Below are 13766 nucleotides of genomic sequence, written 5' to 3'. Positions count from 1 at the left end.
ATACTACAAAGCTACAGTAATCAAGACAGTATGGTACTGGCACAAAAACAGAAATATAGATCAATGGAACAGGATTGAAAGCCCAGAGATAAACCCATGCACATATGGTCAACTTATTTTGATAAAGGAGGCAAGAATATACAATGGAGAGAGGACAGCCTCTTCAATAAGTGTTGCTGGGAAAACTGGACAGCTACATGTAGAAGAATGAAATTAGAGCACTCCCTAACACCATACACAAAAATAAACTCAACATGGATTAAAGACGTAAATGTAAGGCCAGACACTATAAGACTCTTAGAGGAAAATATAGGGAGAACCCTCTATGACATAAATCACAGAAAGATCCTTTTTTACCCACAAGTCCCACAAGTGGGACCTAATGAAACTTAAAAGCTCTTGCACAGCAAAGGAAACCATAAGCAAGACGAAAAGGCAACCCTCAGAATGGGAGAAAATATTTGCATATGAAGCAACTGACAAAGGATTAATCTCTAAAATTTACAAGCAGCTCATGCAGCTGAATATCAAAAAAGCAAACAACCCCAAAACGGGCAGAAGTTCTAAATAGACATTTCTCCACAGAAGATATACAGATTGCCAACAAACACATGAAAGGATTCTCAGCATCACTAATCATTAGAGAAATGCAAATCAAAACTACAATGAGGTATCACCTAACATTAGTCAGAATGGCCATTATCAAAAAATCTACAAATGATAAATTCTGGAGAGGGTGTGGAGAAAAGGGAACCCTCTTGCACTGTTGTTGGGAATGTAAATTGATATATCCACTATGGAGAACAGTATGGAGATTCCTTAAAAAACTAAAAATAGAACTACTTTATGACCCAGCAATCGCACTACTGGGCATATACCTTGAGAAAACTGTAGTTCAAAAAGAGTCATGTACCACAATGTTCATTTCTTCTCTATTTACAATAACCAGGACATGGAAGCAACATAAGTGTCCATCAATAGATGATTGGATAAGAAGATGTGGCACATATATACAATGGAATATTACTCATCCATAAAAAGAAACAAAACTGAGTTATTTGTAGTGAGGTGGATTGACCTAGAGACTGTCATACAGAGTGAAGTAAGTCAGAAAGAGAAAAATAAATACTGTATGCTAACACATATGTATGGAATCTAAAAAAAAAAAAAGTGGTTTTGAAGAACCTAGGGGCAGGAGAAGAATAAAGACACAGACGTAGAGAAGACACAAAGAGGGGGAAGGTTAAGCTGGGACGAAGTGTGAGAATGGCATGGATTTATATATACTACCAAATGTAAAATAAATAGCTAGTAGGAAGCAGCTGGATAGCACAGGGAGATCAGCTCTGTGCTTTGTCACCACCTAGAGGGGTGGGATAGGGAGGGTGGGAGGGAGACTCAAGAGAGAGGAGATATGGGGATATATGTATATGTATACCTGATTCACTTTGTTATATAGCAGAAACTAACACACCATTGTAAAGCAATTATACTCTAATAAAGATGTTAAAAAAAAGAGGAAGAAGCATGCACAGTTTCACAGTTAAAGAAATTAGAATAAGTTACATCTAATATTTTCAATTATTTCCTCACACAGTAAACTGTTTCCAACTTCATAGATAAAATATATTAGAATATCTTTAGAGTAAAGGTTATTTTTCTTCTAAAATTTGGAATTTAAAATGTTTAATGCAATATACTTTACATTCACAAAAATATTCAGAACTCAAGAGCACTGACATTATTTAAACACTTTGTTATGTAACTTTTAAAACTGATTCAAATAAATCCATATTTAAATTTCAAAAAAAACCTGTACAATTATCCATTTTTTCTTTATGTATTGTAATTTTGGCATCATATCTATGAAACCTATGTCTAACCCAAAGTCATCTTTTCTTTTATATTACCTTCTAGATTTTTTATAGTTCTCATTTTTACACACTGATCTATTATCCATTCTGAGTTATTTTTATACACAAGTATTAATAGTGCAAAGAAGAGACTGGATTAGAATTTTCTGCTACTCAAAACACACTGTTAAGAGCATGAAAAGACAAGCTACAATTGATGCAACTTAATTTTAAATTCACCTTGTCAAGTTCTACACAGGAAAAAACAAACAAACAAATGAGATTTTGATTTGAATTGTATTGATTCTATAGGTCAGTTGGAGAAGAACGGACAGTTCTAATATGTTGAGACTTCCAAACAATAAATGCTCAATTTATTTAGATCTTATTTATTTATTTACTTATTTAATTTTTGGCTGTGTTGCTGCACGTGGGCTTTCTCTAGTTGCAGCAAGCAGTGGCTACTCTTAATTGCGGCATGCAGACTTCTCATCACAGTGGCTTCTCACCTTGCAGAGCATGAGCTCTCGGTGCACGGGCTTCAGTAGTTGTGGCACACAGGCTTAGTTGCTCCGCGGCATGTGGGATCTTCCCGGACCAGGGATTGAACCTGTGTCCCCTGCATTGGCAGGCAGATTCTTAACCACTGGGCCACCAGGGAAATCCTAGATCTTTTATTTATCTCAAAAATGTTTTGCAGCTTTCTGGGTAGAGGCCTTACAAGTAATTTCTGTTTTATTCATAGGCATTTCATATTTGTTATCTTATTATAAGTAGCACCTTTTAAATTCTTTTCTCTTTATATTTCTGTAATTTGGTATATGTTTTCTCTATGTTAAGTTTGCCCCTTTTTCTAATGTTGTGAATTATACAGATTTTTTTCATGCTGAACGCAAGCTGCATTCCTTTAATAAACCCAACTTATATACTTTCTTATAGACCTAGTTTCAATCTGACTATATGTTGCTTAGAATTTGTACATCTGTGTTTATGAATAAAATCGACCTGTAATATTCTTTCTAGTAATGTCCTTGCCAGGTTTTGATATCAAGAATATGCTAGTTTAAAAAATAAACAAATGGGACCTAATCAAACTTAAAAGCTTTTGCACAGCAAAGGAAACCATCAACCAAAACGAAATGACAACGTACATAATGGGAGAAAATATTGGCAAACAATGAGACTGACAAGCGGTTACTATCTAAAATATACAAACAGCTCATACAACTCAATATCAAACAAACAAACAAACACCCAATCAAAATATGGGCAGAAGAGCTAAAGAAGACATACAGATGCCAAAGAGGTACATGAAAAGATGCGTTGTATTTTTTTAGAAATCTATTTCATCTAAATATTCTAATTTATTGACATAAACTTGTTCATGATGACAATCAGAATACTGATGTTTTCTGTGGTATATGTAATAATGTTCTGTTTATATTTTATTCCTCCTATTGATTATGTACATGAAAAGATGCTCAACATTGCTAACTATTAGAGAAATGCAAATCAAAACTACAATGAGGTACCACCTCACACCAGTCAAAATGGCCATCATTAAAAAATCTACAAATAACAAATGCTGGCAAGGGTGTGGAGAAAAGGGAACACTCCTATACAATTTGTGGGAATGTAAACTGGTGCAGTCACTATGGAAAATAGTATGGAGCTTTGTTTAAAAAACTAAAAATAGAGCTACCATATGATCCAGCAATCCCACTCCAGGCTATATATCCAGAAGGGATGAAAACTCTAGATACATGCACCCCAATGTTCATAGCAGCACTAGTTACAATAGCCAAGACATGGAAACAAGCCAAGTGCCCATTAACAGACTTAAGAAGATGTGATATATATATTTATCTGTATACACACATAACACACACATACATACTGTGTGTATGTATATACACACAGAGTGGAATATTACTCAGCCATAAAGAAGAATGAAATATTGCATTTGCAGCAACATGGATGGACCATGTTTAGATTATCATACTAAATGAAATTAGTCTGACAGAGAAATACAAATATATGATATCACTTATATGTGGAATCTAAAATATGAAACAAATGAATCTATATACGAAACAGAAACAGACTCACAGACACAGAAAAAAACTTTTGATTACTGAAGGGGGGGAGATAAATTAGGAATATGGGATTAACAGATGGAAACTAGTATACATAAAATAGATAAGCAACAGGATTTACTGTATAGCTCAGGGAACTATATTCAATATCTTTTAACAACATATATGACTGGGGGAAAAATGACAACTCTGCATTGTGATTGTTGTTGAACAATTCTGTGGGGCATTTGTTGGGTGGATGGAGTTCCTACCTTTCTCAGGTTAGTGACAAACTTCCAATAGAACTTCCCTTCCTAAAATGTCCATCCTAAACATTCCAATAATTACAGTGATCTTGCATTGTGTTTGAACTTTTATAATTCTGTAAACTACTTGAAAATAAATGGACCAGAAGTAAAATTTTTTTTAAAAAAAGAGAAAAATATGCTCATCTCATGAAAGGTTTGGGAATTGTTCCTTCTAGTCTCTGGAAGAGTTTGTGTAAGATTGGTGTTATTTCTTCCTTAATACTTATTAAAAATTAGTCATTAAAACCATCTAGTCAGAATCAAATCTTTAATTAGTGCAAGACTCTTCTAATTTTCTATTATTTCTTATGCTAATTTAAGTAAGTTGTATTTTTTTAGAAATCTATTTCATCTAAATATTCTAATTTATTGACATAAACTTGTTCATGATGACAATCAGAATACTGATGTTTTCTGTGGTATATGTAATAATGTTCTGTTTATATTTTATTCCTCCTATTGATTATTTGTTCCATTGCCATTCTTTACTTGATCAGTGTAGTAGAGGGCTATAAAATTGATTAGTTTCTTAAAAGAGCCAATCTTGAGCTTTATTGTTTCTCTTGATTGCATGTGTTGTCGATTCTAATAATTTCTACTTTTATGTTTTTTTCCTTTCTTCTACTCTCTTTGGATATAACTTGACATCCTTTCCCTAATTTCTTGCTATGAATTCTTAGCTCATTAACTTTTAGTCTCTTTTCTACCTTTGGGTCATACTTTTACCTGTAAAAAGTTCTAATATGCAGTATTTTCTTTTGCATTTAGTTCAAAATATTTTCAAATTTCCATTCTGATTTCTCCTTTAACTCATGAGTTATTTATAATTGCATTTCTTAATTTACAAAAACATGGGGATTTTTTCATTTTATTCTGTTATTTGTTTCTAGTTTGATATCATTGTTTTCAGAGAACATACTCTATAATATTATGTTTTAAATATATTGAAATGTGATTTATAGCTTAAATATAGGCATATTTTTTATCAATATTCTATTCATACTTACTTTAAAAGAGTGTGAAATCTCCAAATTTTGTGAACAGTGTTCTATGTATGTCAAGTTTTCTAACAACCTTATTCGGATACTTACTATCTTTGGTAATTTTTCATCTGATTGTTCTACTGTAAATAAGAGAAGTTACCCACATATTTACTATTTTCACTGCTTTTTTATTACTTCTACCACTCCAATCCTTCATCAGAAATATTTGCTCTGGGACTTCTCTGGTGGTGTATGTCAAGTTTTCTAACAACTTTATTCGGATACTTACTATCTTTGGTAATTTTTCATCTGATTGTTCTACTGTAAATAAGAGAAGTTACCCACATATTTACTATTTTCACTGCTTTTTTATTACTTCTACCACTCCAATCCTTCATCAGAAATATTTGCTCTGGGGCTTCTCTGGTGGCACAGTGGTTGAGAGTCCGCCTGCCAATGCAGGGGACATGGATTCGTGCCCTGGTCCGGGAAGATCCCCCATGCCGTGGAACGGCTGGGCCCATGAGCCATGGCTGCTGAGCCTGTGCATCCGGAGCCTGTGCTCTGCAACAGGAGAGGCCACAACAGTGAGAGGTCCGCATACAGCAAAAAAACAAACAAACAAACAAAAAAAATATATATATATATATATTTGCTCTGCTTGAAGAACAATTTTTGTTACTTTCTTTAGTGTATATCTGCTGTCAAATAATTTGCTTTGTTTTGTTGTTATTCATCTAAAAATGTCTTTGTCTTCTTTCTTGTAGGGTTTTGTTTGTTTGTTTGCTTTTTTGTTTGGTTTGTTGGCTGATAAGTTTTTGGTTTTGAGGGGTTTTTTTTTTTGCATATATAATTCTTTCAGCATTTACAGACATCATGCCATTATTTTCTGTTTTCCATTGATTTTTACTGAATGACAATTATCAATCTAAATGTTGCTCCCTTAAAGACAATCTGTTGTTTTGTTTTATGTTGTTTAACTGCTTTTAAGATTTTTGTACTTGTCAGTCTAGAGAAAACTGACAATATTGCTTCTGTCTAATTGTTCCTCTCCTCTTCTGCTGGGCCCCGATCAGTTGTGTTACCGAGTTGAGGCTCATACTGCTCACTACACATCAAGACAATGAATCGAGAGACAAGGTGTTGGGGCAAGGAATAGCGACTTTATTCAGAAAGCCAGCAGACTGAGAAGATGGTGGACTAGTGTCCCAAAGAACCATCTTCCCTGAGTTAGAATTCAGGTTTCTTTTATACTAAAGGGTAGAGGGTGTGATTGGTTGTTGCAGACTTTTTGATACCAGATCCTTTGTTCTTGCAGCTGTCCACATAGTTTTGGTCATGATATTCCTATAAAGCTCCAATAAGATAAATGTTATTCTCTGTTCCTCGACTTTTTATCTCTATTTGAATGAAAAGTGTTATATCTTTAAAAGTCAAGCCTGGGAGGCAGAGCCTTGAGAATGGACTATCATGTACATTTCAGGCTCTAGGCAACATTCTTTCAGACAAAGGTGCAGAGCCAGCATGACTAAGCACAGGCAACAGAGCACAAATGTTAGAGCTAAAGGAATAGTTGCAATATGGAGTCAGGTTTGGTCTTCTCTGTTACACATCTATATTAGACCTTATCATTCTCTTGTCTATGTCTCTTAATCCTTTCTTCTCTGCTTTAAATCTCTTATTTTTCATTACTTTTTTGTTGTTACTATTCTAATTTATCTTCTTGTTCAATAAATCTCAGTTTTATCTAATGTGCTGTTATTCTCATCTTTGTGCTCTTAATTTTGATTATGATACTTTATACCACTAGAACGAACATTTAATATTTTCCTATGGTTTCTAATTCTCTGACAAAATAATCATGTATTTTTTCAATTATAAACGTATATTTTTAAAAGTCTCTGTCCAATAGCTTCATCCTTCCAATATTTGAAGGCCCTATTTGTCTATCTCTATTGTTTGTTATTTCTACTGTTTGTTCATGTTGTATTGTCACCTTGTGTGCCTGATTTTTTTTAATTGTATGCCAGACATTGTATTTGCAAAATTGCTTGTAAAATTAACTTGGGCCTAAAATTATCTTTCTCTAGAGAGAATCTGGAACTGATCAGAACTCTGTGCCCCCACTCCCCCAGTACAAAGGCCCCTCCATGTCCCCTTCCCCTTGTTTGTCAAAAAGCTGAAATGTCCCAGGCCTCTCTGAGTCACAAAAGGGCAGGCTCAAGTCATTAAAGATTGGGGCAATAGAGTCACAGATTCAGTATCTGATGTACATTCCTGAGTTGTTTTACAGATACTATAACTGCCACCAGAGGGAAAAAGCTAACTGCACAATGACCAGACTACAGCCATGACATAAGCTGCTCCATCTTGAGCAATACTGAATCTATGGCTAGCACAGTTCCAAGAATTGGCCATAAGAGAATGGGATTAACACTATTGCTCATAATAATCTATATCTTTATGCGCATCAAAATAATTGTAGCTTGTCCTGCCCGTATATGTAAACAGGCAACTACAATTGTCAGCAAAGAGGTGCTACAGACCCATGTCAACATCTTCCACTCTAAGAACACAGCACCCTATGTCAGCAGGAAGAAGTTACAAAAGATGGACCTTTGCCCATAATCCCATAGAAACGGAATGATGTTCTAACAAGCGGGGATTTGTAAACAGCTTTTGGCAGGAAAGAGCTTTCTGCAGGGGGCCCCTTGTCTTGTCGCTTTAGCAAAGCTATATTGTAACTAACCTTAAACCAGGCACCACATGCTCTGCTCATCTCCAGCACAATCACACCTTTTAAATCTTTTGATCACACAATACTTTGCTTAACCTGTTGGTTCTTTCTGTAGCTCAAAGAAGTAGAAATGAAGAATATGTAATTAACCAATGACAAGATCTCTTCTTTAGCTTCCCCTTCAGTAATCTCACAAACTGTGTGAACAAGATAACATCTAAAGAAAGATCACTAGAAGCTGACAAGCCTGCATGCAGTGTGGGATGGTGAGGACTCTGACTCCCATCTCAATGATTAACAGATTATTTCCCTTTTCCCTTTAAAAGCTCTCATGGTTGGGCAGAATCTTGGGATTTGGTTTTTGGGGACGCTGAGTCTGCGTTCTCCCCGTATTGCCAGCTCTCTGATTAGAAGCAACGTTTCCCATTCTACCAACACTTGACTCACAGGTATTGATTTTTGACTGGTGAGCAGCCAGACCTGTTTGATAACAAGTCTATGTTGTTTTTGTCAACTATTTGGGGCCCCTGGCCATCTGGGACCACTTTCCTTTAGTTCAGAAATAAAAAGTATTTGTAGGAAATCCAGTCCTTTCCAGGGCTGTTTACTCTGGTCTGTCTTTAGTCCTATAATGTAACCTCATGGAGTATGAGCCCAAAGCCAGAAATTTTCACCAGAACTTTTTGTCCTCTTTCCAGCCCTGAATTCAAACTTCTATTCCTTTCAGGGCTGTCAAGACAACCAGTCAGGTTTTCAGTCTCTTATTTCTTTTCTCTAGAGCCAACAACACACACCCTCCTAAGGAAAGCAGCCCCAAACAGGGAACTCAATTCTTTGGATCTCAATCCTTCCAGGTTCTAGCCTGATTTAACTCTACTCTCTTGATAACTCTCTGATGTCTTCACCGATAAATCGCTGTTGCCCTTTGGAGCCTCTGAGCCCAGCAGACTGAGGCCAGTTTTCCTATGTGTGTCATAAGCAAAAAGCATCATTGTAACATCAGTGACAGTAGAAGCTGAGGATGAGGTTTCTTTCCCCAATATTCCTTAACCACATAGACCCATGTTTTCTCCTTGTATTCAGTGGAAGAATTTCCTAAATTATTTCATAACAACAATTACAGAAGTGGAAGCCAACTTGTCTGTGGTTTATGTCTTTTTGGTTCCCTTTGTTACAGCAGTTTAGGTTTCAGACTGACTAATAAAACACTTATAAAAGTTGACCCATGGATCCTATTTCTTGGGGAAAAAATAATATGCTACATGATATGTATTGTAGCATTATATACATGATAGGAAAATCTATTGAAATGTGAATATGGGCCTAATTCTTAGAGGACATATAAGAAATTTTTTTTCCCTTCCTTCCTTCACACAATGGACATGTCTGACTTTGTAATATTACAAAGTTCAAGACTCTTCTTGGAGTGGAGTTCCTGGGTGCTTAACAAGCTCTTGTTTTCTCTTTATTTCAGAAGCTGCCCTAAAGTAAACTCCCACAGAGGCCTTGGTTTGAGACGTCTGGATTTATAAAGGAAGAAATTAAAATTGTCTGACACAGGATGGGAGCAGAAGCTGGGACCACCAGAAGAGCAAGTTAATGCCAGAAGACTTCAAGGAAGGTTGGGATTGGGGTTTTTTATGGGGGGAAAACTGTGCATATGATTGAGTACAGTGCTCCAGAAGTAGCAGAGGGAAGGTGGCTACCTATCAGAGCTGCTACCAATGGGGCAGGGCTTCTCTGAACAGTCATCACTGCTGTCATTTGGAGCAGCCATAAGAGCAAGATGGTGGGGACCAGCCCCGCACATTGGGCTGTAACAGAAAACAAAAGGAACAAAGATGAGCTGTGGTTAGGAACCCTTCTCTAATTTTCTTGAGCCACATTAGCCCCAGGTTTCTGGTAAAACCAATGAAAGACACAGAAACTGTTTCAGAAATGACTGGTATTGTATTTCTCATTAACCTTCACAGGTGGGAGCCCTAGCCAGATTTCATTCGATTTAGACAAATAAAGAAAAGTGAACTTTCTAATACTGGAGGGTCATGGAGCAATTTATTTAGGTTAGATTCATAATAGTAAAATATAGAAAACAACCTAAATGTCAGACAACAGGGCAAAGATAGTCACACTATAGCAACTCTATAATATTTTATGCAGTTATTAAAAACTGTAACTACTCAGACTATTTAGAAATATAAGGAAAGTTTATGCAACATTTTAAATGCCAAAAGAAAGTAAAAATTCATCTATGATATCAGTTTTTCAGAAAATGTGTACAGATAACAATGAAGTATGGAATAGAATAGAAAATAATGTAGATGATCTTTGGGTAATATACTTTAGGTTAATGCTTTTCTGTTTTGTTTATTATCACTACTACTATTATTATTATATATAGTATCCCAAAGTTAAGTGATTTTTTGATGAAACATGATTTATTTGTCTGCAAAGATTCAGTACATCTGAATTCTATTATTTGGTTGATTATTAATCATTAATTCATTCAAAAAATGTTTATTAAGCACTTAAAAATGTACCAAACACTATTCTGGGTGATATTATTATAAATATTATTTACAATAAAACTGAACAGATCTCCCATGGACCACAAGCTGGGAGGGGGTAGACATAAACAAAGCAAAAGTACAAATATGTATTTCAACTTTTAACTGCTATTTTTCAAATTACTTTTTGCTAAGAATGAGTGGCATATAACACTCTTCAGGGAACTTTGGAATTAATATTCAAGCTGAGACTTGAAAAATATGGAGCTAGGTAAGAAGAAAAGGGAAGAAACAGCCTTAGAGGAGATGCGTCAGAAAGTATCAGGCCCCGTTTTGAGGCTAGAAATGGGAGCAGAACATAGTAAGAGAATGGGAGCTGTTTAATGGTTCGAGTTTCCCTAGTGTGCATCATGTTTGCTCAGATGAAGTATTAGTCAAAGAACAACCTCCATGCCATACTCTCTCATACAATTTTAATTTCTTCCCTCTATAAATTGGTCGCTGGAGGAGAGTTTAATAATGGAACTACGTGTAGGGACTCAAAAAGACAGCAAATAGGGAAGCCACAAAGGGTAGTGCAGTACTCTAGGACAAGTAATGGTAGGAGGCTGTACATGTCCCCACACTGAAAGATGGAGGGAAAGAGCAATTACCAGAACCTGAAACAAGTGTTGTGTGGAGAGGGCCACCTGAAAGGGGCTGTGACCTAGGGCCTGGGCTACAGCCAACTGGCAGCAACCCTGAAGAGAGGGGATAATTATGTTCACTTTACTCTTTTTCCTCCCATTGATCTCTGGATGGTGTTCCTTATTGGCCAAACCCAACTGGAAGCTGAAGGGCAAGAGAAAACTGGAATGCATGCCACACAGGTCGGGATCCCAGGGCAAAAAGCAGTGAGGAGAAGGGTAGAAAGGGGAATCTGGAAAGGCACATGGAAAATATCCAGAATGGAGGATAAGTTGACCTTGGCTTTGCTGTTGGACAGAGAACCAAGAGGTCCAGCAGTCATGAAGCCAAGGTCCAGAAAGGGTCACTGCTATTGCATCCATCCATTGCCAGTCACATCCAATCCAAGGTCTAACTGGTCCTGCAACATTCTTGCTTTCCAGGGTAAGAAGTCAAGGGAAAGACAGTTGGTGCCACCTCTACTTTTTCAGTCTTCTAACCACCCTAGATTGGCTTCTATTCTATGAAATAACTATTCAATTGGTCCACATGGCAGGTTAGGGAGAATCAGGGTCAGCTAATGCTCTTAACCCACCCTTCCAGCAAAGGGCTCACTGAAGCATCCTAAAGTCCTTTTTACTCCTAATGTGTGAGTCATAAATATTTTTAGTTTTCTATATCTTCTCAAAAGTCCTCTGTCAACTAATTATGGATAGATTTTCCTTCCCTTTTTCCTTATATACATTCTGAAATGTTCTTACTAGTTCATTCCAGGGTACCAAAAAGCCCATTCAGCTTTGAATGTCAGGTTAAAGGATATATCAGTCCATCTTAGGAACTGCTGTGATTTTAATGCACTGCAAATAAGTGTAATCAGTAATAAACACAATCGCTGTACCCCTTTTGAAAAGGAACAAGAACAATCCCACAGCAACTGCCATTGTCTTGAAAAAACTCTTTCCTCATAACTAAATGAAGGAGTTGACTTCCTGACTAGGGCTTTAACAATTAGCTACTCAGGCTGCTGGGTAGCTTGAACACAATTTGCAAAGTATCTGCAGAGTCACAATCAAAAAAACAGATCCAATATTACAATGGGCAAGGATTTATCAAATAAGTCACAAGGTAATCCACAGAAAAGTGATAAATTTGATTTTCTTGAATAACTTCCTTTATAAAAAGACATCATTAAAAGAGTAGAAAGGTAACAGACTAGGAAAAATATTTGTGATAAACACACCTGACAAAGGACTCCCATCCAAAATATACAAAGACCTTCACACACCTGTAAGAGGGATATTAAATAACAAAATTTTTCAAAGTGGGTACCAGACAGATGCTCCACACATACATACACACACAGACACACACACACACACACAGAGAGAGAAAAATGACCAATAAACAAATGAAAAGGTGCTAAACAACATTGCTTATCAGGGAAATGTTCCCTAAATGAAATTCAGGAATATACCACCAATCTCTCACCAGATTGGCTAAATTTTTAAAAGACAGACACTGTCCCAAACAGTGAGGATGTGGAGCAGGTTTAACTCTTACACTATCAGTAGGAACATACACTAGAAAAGTCAGTCACTTGGAGAATTATTTGGCAGTATTTATAAAAATTATGCCTAGGCCTGCCCAATGGTCCAGTATTCCCACACGGAAGTATATATTCAAGAGAAATGAATGCATAGATCCACCAAGACACTCAAGAACATTCATAGCAGTTTTATTCACAGTAATTCCAAACTGGAAACAACCCAGATGCCCAAAAAGAGAATGAATGAATAAGCTCTGGTATATTCATAGAGTACAATACTGCTCAGCAACAAAACAAAATAAGCTGTTACACACAGCAACATGGATGAATCACACAGACATTACACTAAGTGAAAGAAACAAAAGTCAAAATACTATAGAGTATAGGATTCATTTAGGATTCATTTCATGAAGTTGAAGAAGAGACTAAACTAAATCAATGGTGATAGCAGTTCAAGGTGGGAGTATAGGCTGGAAATAAGCACAAGGGAACCTTGTGGGATGCAAGAAATGTTCTCTGTCTTCAGCAGGGTGGTTGTGATGTGCATATACATATGTGAAAATTCACTGAGCTGTACGCTTAGGATCAATGAGCTTTCTGCTCATTACTATGTGTATGGTATGCTTCAATTTTAGAAAGTAAAAAACCAATCACGACCCATTCCCCAAATTTCCTCAATCAGGAGAGCCTCATGTGAGTTTAGCAAAATTAAAATGAATGCACTTTGCAGTTCCCTCAGGTGAACCTCTAACATGACAGACCACCACAAATTCCAAGCGTAACTGAATTGACTCAATACTCTCTCATAATGAAATTCTGCAAGTTTCAATTTAGCTGAGAGCACAGAGAGACTCCAAAGGAGCTGTTAAGAAGGATGGTTGGGGATTCAGGAGAAGATGGCAGAAGAGTAGGACGCGGAGATCACCTTCTTCCCCACAGATACATCAGAAATACATCTACACGTGGAACTGCTCCTATAGAACACCCACTGAACGCTGGCAGAAGACCTCAGACCTCCCAAAAGGCAAGAAACTCCCCACATACCTGGGTAGGGCAAAAGAAAAAAGAATAAACAGAGACAAAAGAATAGG

Source organism: Physeter macrocephalus, chromosome 6 (assembly GCF_002837175.3).
Source record: "Physeter macrocephalus isolate SW-GA chromosome 6, ASM283717v5, whole genome shotgun sequence".
Lineage (NCBI taxonomy): Eukaryota > Metazoa > Chordata > Mammalia > Artiodactyla > Physeteridae > Physeter > Physeter macrocephalus.
The sequence above is the reverse complement of the archived record's forward strand: the minus strand, read 5'-3'. Positions refer to the sequence as shown.